Raw genomic sequence first — 7242 nt, forward strand, 5'->3', positions numbered from 1 at the left:
TATAAAGGAGTAACCTTGTTGTTTGTGGTTTTTTTCCTGATATTTAGGAGACTGTGATCTCCATATCTTAGAAAAATATCTATTAGAAATTTCTAGCTTACCATTTTGGATAATTTTAACTGTAATATTTTCTAGTTACAGATTGCTCTATTTTGCAAACCTGCATTTTTGAAGCTGCGTGTGAAAATACCATGTGGGTATTATTGCAATAATTCCTCTAATACATGAAAGCAACATAGAAAATAATAATAAAAAAATAACCCTGTAAAAAAAAAAAAAAATGCCACCTCTTTCAGTTCGGGAATTAGATAATACTTAATGTGAAGATACAAAATATTTTTTTTCCGAATATATTGTTCATATTATCAGAAAGATTCTAAATATCTTCCGGTTTTTATGAACACATACTCATGCTTTTTTCATGTCTTGCTAGTGAGTTTAATTATTAATTTTATTTAACAGATGGGAAGGTGGGCGCTATGAGATCACGGTCAAGGGTAGTCACCAAATTTGGGTGCAAAGCGTGGAACTTGGTTTTTAGTATATTCGATTATATGCAGTTTTCTGTGTTCAATGCTTGGTTGCAATTGTTAATTCCCATGAAATCATGTCTCAGTCTTATGTATCTGGATGAAAAAAAATTCCAGAATTAATACCTACCTATGGGGAAAATACAATTAAGTTCTATTCTTAATAAAGTTGAATGTGTTTTTCTGGGTAACATCACAGAATTTTGCAGTGTAGACTAGGACAGAAAACACAGCCTTTTAATGTCATATTAGTACTCACAGGTATCTTTCCAAGCTTGGCATCTTTAGTACCTGCAGACAAACCTCTACCACTTGTACTAGCAAAACAGCTGAAAGAAAAGCAGAAAATTGACATCATCTGTGTGGATCAGCACTAGAAGGGAATGAGATGCAAGTGGTTTCTGAAGTATGAAATGATAGCAGAGAAGTATTGAGACCCAGGAATCTTGAGTTACTATCTGCATTTTGTGCAAAGTAAGGGTTGTAAGTACAGGCACTTTTCCTCCTGTTCCCAAACTTGACCCATGTCTGATCTGAATCATCCACTGAAGTATGTTTTGTTTTGATTCTTCCATCCTACCTGCTTGGAATCAAAGGCATGTTTTTGGCAAGAGGCTTGTGGAGGTTGACTAGTCCATCGTTCTACTTGGAGCAGGTCTGTCACCATCGTTAGATCAAATCAGCTTTGTCTTTGTCTAGCATGATCTTGAAAAACATAGAAGTACAGAGATTCCCCAGTCTCTCTAAACTTTTCTGTTGCAGTACTACCTTCCTAGCAAGGAAGTTCTTCCTGATCTCCAAACTGAAGTTCAGAAGCCACAATTTCTGTGTGTTCTCCTGTGTTATAATGTGCAGTTACCTGGTAGAATCTGGTTCATCATCTTTGCAGCTTCCCTTCAAGTAAGGGGGTAGGCTTATTCACTCTAATAAACTGATATCGGATGGCTTTTTACTGTCTTTGGTGCCAGACTAAACCAGCCTAGCTGCTTATAACTTCTCCTCATGGGTTGTATGCCCTTAGCCATCTTGGTAGCCATCTGTTCAGACTTTTCAAGATTTCAGCATGCCTTTTGAACTGGGAAACCCTGAACTGGACACAGTATTTCAGAATTGACTCCACATGAGCCAAGTAGAGCATAGATGATACCTTCCATTGATCTACATTTTCTCTAGTAAAGCCCAGCATGTGGTTTGCTCTTCTTTTGATGAGCACCATTTGCTCATCTCTGGTTTGAAGTCCGCCATGATCTTCAGATCCTTTTCAGCAGGGCTCCTCAACCAGTTGCTTTCTGATGCCTAGGTTTCTTTTCCACTACTTGCAGAACTTTGCTCATGCTGAAACTTTGCTTCATGATGTTTTGCTTAGCCCAGTGTTCAAGTTTCTCAGTGGCCTACTGGATAGAAGCCCTACTGTTCAGTATGTTGGTCATCACTACTAATTTGCTGTCATCTGCAAGTTCTCTGCCTCATCGTCCATGTTAATGAAGATACTGAAAGATACGGTCCCACTATCATCCCTTGCTGTACTCTGCTTGTTACTAACTTGGAGGTGATGTCAGAAACCTCAATAATTTCAAAGTATGCTACATTGATCACTGTCCTCATCCACAAAAGCAGCTGTTTCATCAGAGAGTGCATTCTGATCAGTAAAGAAAGATTTGTTTGTTGCAAACCCCACATTGATTGACTCTTCATTTTATTCACGTGTTTGGAAATAGATTCAGAGACTGCACTCAGTTGTCCTTCCAGAACTGAGGTTAGGTGAGATTGAGCAGCCTTTACTTTCTTGGGTCCTTGTCTTTATTTTCCTTGTATATGTGAGCATATAACATAGCGGTTTCCTGGTCATTGGGGAGCTCCTCTCATTGCCTCGATCTCTTTCCTGCCTTCACCTGACCTAGACAATCCCAACTTGCTGAGGCTCATTTGAGTTCCTATGTTTTTATCTATCTATTTCCAGTTTTGTTTTCATACTCCTAGCCAACCACGGGTTTTGGTCTGTGCTTATTAGCTCCAGATCCGCTCCTAAGTTCTAAGCTGATTTCTCAGTTCCTTCTTCTCCACCTGCTTTCTTCCCAGGTTCAACTTGTCTCTGTTTCAGCACCTGGTAGTATCTTGTTCCCAGCCTTATTGTAACGATTTCTTCCTTTTGCTTCACTTGTTGCCTTGCCCTTGTTTCCGACCTCTGCTGCCACTACCACGTAGCTCATTCCAGTGTTTATACCACTGTGCTTTCCATGTTTTTCCTATTTTAGGCCAATTTTGTTCCTTCTCTTGCCGTTCTTAAGATTATGCTGGGAGAAATGTGTGCTTATGGTGCAGTATTGCTACTGAATCAGCTTCCGGCCCCTGCCAGAATGCTCTGTTCAGGAATGGGTTTACTAGAGTGAGAGTCTTTGCATTTTCTGCTTTACTTTGTACAAAAATTAGTCTTTTTCACTATTATTTTCTGTGCCAATGACATTTTACAGTCCTACAGCTTAGGCAGGTTGACGAATTTTTTTTTTTTGCGAGTAAAGCAAACACATGTACTTTGCCAGATTTCACCTCCTCAATCCAAAGCTGCTCAGATAAATGCTTGGAAAAATGAAACATGATGAAAGTGCTGTATTTCTTCCTTGATTTTGGAAGCCATTGAGCATTTAGTTAGAAATTTTCTGGAACAATTTGGCCAGAGAGATACCCAACAGTGATACCTTTAGTCCAAGAAACAAAAGTCTGCCACAGTTACTAGTTGATACTATGATCATATAATGCTGGGAAATGTTACAAGAAAACAGACCTGGATTTTTAGCATATTTTGCTACTGAACTTGGCAGCAATTACAATTTTCCATTCCTCCATAAATTTCTGAACGTGAATTTGAATAAAAAGTAGGGTAATGAGGTTGAAAGAATAAATATTGGTGTCATTTAAGAATTATATTTTTAATTAAATCAGTTGTCAGGAATACATGACAGTTGTCTTTATCTGGGGCCATTCCTCCTGGGAACTTGATCTTCTGAACAGAAGAGTTAAAGAGTTAGTATTTATAGCTGAATGTAGAAACAATTGTGTGCTGTTGTTTCTAACACTGTTTAAAGAAATACACAATTACAAGCAATGCATTTAAAGTAGCATTTACATAGCTTAGTAATGCTACAGATCTTAAAATTATATTTAGGTTTTCTTTTTCCTTGTGATATGTTAGCTATTTTAAATAGGTGTATTATTAGATTCTAAGAGATCTTCTTTATTTTAAAATCATCCGTCAAAGTAGTCTAACCAGAATGCAGGTTGGGGAACCATTTTAATTTTGAAGAAAATTTAAGGCAGGAATTTTGTGTGTGTGTGAGGAAAAATATATATTGCTTTGATGTCTAGTTAAAATGAGCATTTTGCTTTCAGGGTGAGTTTTGTGTGTCAAGCTGATATTTTCTATTACGCTAGATAGAACGTCTGACAAAAGCGGGTGAGCTGCTTTAAGTTATTAATCTGCTTTAATTTCACTGTCCTACTATGTTCAAAGGTGGGTTTGACTGCAGGGAAGGTTTAGGGTGAAAAGGCTGGATTACAGCAGTTGGATAATACTCACTTCAGCCATGTGCATGTATTGATGCTGACTGATCTGTAATTTGGCTCTCTTCATTAGAAATGTATTTATTTTACGGTTTTTCTTTTGCCATCTCAGAAGGGGAATATTATGTCTTTGTGGGTTTAGATAGTAATAATGCTTTCCTTGCATAGATGTTCTTTTTGTTGTTTCTGTTTCCTAGTTCATGAGCCTGGGATAACATGTATTTGGAAATAAAAGTTAGAAGTATGTGAATTATTCCATATGCTATCACAAGTATGTTTTGTTTTAAATTTTACAAGTTTAATACTATGAATTCTGAAATTTGTCAGGCTTTTAAAATGTTATTTTTATGATTTAATTTCACAATTTAGAAACAGACTATGATCATTGCTGCAATAATTGAAATTTTGGTTCATAAACTCATTACTTTATGACAGCTTCTGTGTTGTGTGTAGGGTAAATGATCCATTACTCTGTCTTCTCTGGTAGTCACTTTGATTCCCAAACTGTAGTTTTAGGATTATTCTTGCAAACATAGTTTACTAATATTAAATCTGTTGTATCAGTTACATAGGTTCATGAATAAATGGTGGTGTATTATGAACTTCAAGAAATAATAACAAAATATTGCAATAATAAACTTTGTTGATGGGTTTGCAAGATTCCCAAACCGTTGTCATTGTGTTTGTTCATTGCTCCTAATGATGTTTGGAAGATACAACAGAAGAATTTGAGCAACTGAATTATTCTGCAGAATACTGAGCAAACAGAATCAGTTCCTATAAATAAAAACGAATACCCCATTATTGTCGATTCAGCAGTTCTTAGATATTCTTGCAGAAACCTGATGGTCAGACTCCTAGGAGTTGTAGGGGTGTGTCTATCTACTCAGTTAGTAATAGAATCCCAGTTATTATTTGCTATCTCTTTTAAGGCAGATGGTACTTACTTTTAAGATGTATGTGTATATGTTCAGCACATGTAGTGAGTGTGGAAGATAGATCCAGTTTTTCTAGCATTATTAACTGGCAAATGTAGCATACTGTAAATAAAAAAAAAGAAAAATTCATCCGTGTGTGAAATCATGGCCAAATAACTTAATATAAATAAATGTTGAATAACTTACACAAGAGAGGAGGAATTAATATGAAAAAATATTTGTGTATGTTGTATGGTTTACTGGTGCCATTTTATCTTAGAACAAAAATAGGCTTTGAATCCTCCTGTGTTCTCCTAAACTGGTGTAATACACATCCTATTAAAAGACATAGGTGCTAACAAAAATAATTACTGAACAATGGCCAAAAAAAGTGGCTGTACTTCTTGTGTATCATGCTCTGCTTTCTGAAATTGCTGCTTGTCCTGAGGTAACTCTAATACTCTGGAAAAGGGAGAAAGAGCAAGAAGGAAAAAAACAGCTTGTGTGCAGCTTTGATCATGTTACTTGACAGCTGCATCATTAGTGGTTTCTTTTGGTCCTCAGTAATCTGAATTTTGTTGTTACAGCTCTCTCTATTTTAAAAGTATAAAAATAGCTATTGACATAGTTGAGGAACAGTGAATGTGTAGGAATGTAAGTTAACATGTAATACAGTGTCCCAGTCATTAAACTATGATCCATAACAAGTCTCTTGTTAGTGACAGGTGGGAAAACACAGCAAATTTCTTGTATAGGAATTAAACTTATGTAGCTCTTCCCAAATAAATGCAGATATATTTGGGATTTGGTCAGTTCTTTTCTGTTCCTTCCACCTCAGCAGTAGGGCAATCCCACATATTGTGAACACAGTTTGGTGTCAGTAGCCTTTGGGCACATTGCCTGTTTCTGAGCCAGAACAGTTGCCTGGATTTCCATAGGACAGTGTTATACGAGTGATGTAATGGGCTGTAAATGCTCCTTGGCACTAACTGGCAGTTTTCTGTTGTCAAATTTAGATATACCATAGAAAATAAAAATAGTCAAGGAGGTTTTGTAATCACACTCTAATATATAGGTCAGACTTTAAACAGAATTGTGCTGTTGACTCACTTTTGCAATATTTTCCTTTAAAACCCAATTTCCGAGGACTTTCTGAAAAAAGTTTACATTTGGTAGAATGGGGATGGATTAATGTGGATTTGATTTGACAGATTCTGATGTTATTGATCAACCAGCAGTTACTTATTCCCTCTAACTTTGCTATAATGGGTTTCTCTGACTCACAAGTATTTGTTGGTGTGCCTGGGCAACATTTGGGATGAATCTTAGTTAAATCTGAAAGTCAGCTCTGTGGTGCTTCTAGAATGTTTGACTGGCGTTTCACAACAATGCAAATACAGAATTCTAGAAAAGCTTAACGCATTTTTGTAGTATTCCTACATAACCCATTACAATAACTTCTGTAATTAATAAACATTGTCAGTAATAAGAAATATTACAATATAGAGTAAAAATAAATATATTAACAGTGAACACTGCAGCTGTGTCCCCCTCTGAGTTCTCATTTCTATGCATGTTGGCTTCCCCCACCATGTCTTTTATTGTTTGCTAAAATATACTTTAATTTGTTCTGTAATCGTTATTATTAGCTGTGAAAGAAGCAGAATGTAATTCTGAACTTATTCTGACCTAGCAATGAAGTAAAATTCTAACCAGTAAATTATATATGTTGCTTGGAAATGACAGGCCTAAAAGACTGGGTAAATGTGAAATTTGCTTTATGATCTTTTTCTCTTTTATCTTTCTAGATTCTATTATGAATCTCTGCATTTTATCCATTTGTTTACAAATTTTATTTTTTGCTTTGGTTTGTCTGTTTTTCCCCCATAAAAACTCATAGTATTTTTTAGAGAATATTCTGTAAGATTTTGCTGAGATATGAAAAAATCCTATTTTAAATTTCTCATCTTTTAGATTGAAACTACAGTTCTGTAAGATGTAAACCTGTGTAGCAGCTTACTGCTGCTCAGCCAGGGGAGCTAAAGCTTCAGAAAAGTAACAAAACAAAACAAAAAAGAGAAGGGTTGCTTTTTTTCTGGGTAGTAAATTCCAGTGGCTTACAGACCCAGTGTTGATGAGAAAATAGAGGCAAGTAAGGCTGTGTCACCAGGACTAGGGGAGAAGGCACAGAACTGGAATGGAAGAGTGTATGATCTGAAAGGAATATGGACGCTCTT

General features: G+C 36.2%; 1 protein-coding gene across 1 annotated transcript in view; it reads left to right on the top strand.

Moving 5' to 3' along the window:
* The window catches only part of N4BP2L2 (NEDD4 binding protein 2-like 2), a 20336-nt gene that overhangs the window by 2291 nt on the left and 10803 nt on the right, over window positions 1-7242 (top strand). The window lies entirely within an intron of this gene.

Source organism: Buceros rhinoceros, unplaced genomic scaffold (assembly GCF_000710305.1).
Source record: "Buceros rhinoceros silvestris isolate BGI_N320 unplaced genomic scaffold, ASM71030v1 scaffold28627, whole genome shotgun sequence".
NCBI classification, from domain to species: Eukaryota; Metazoa; Chordata; class Aves; order Bucerotiformes; family Bucerotidae; genus Buceros; species Buceros rhinoceros.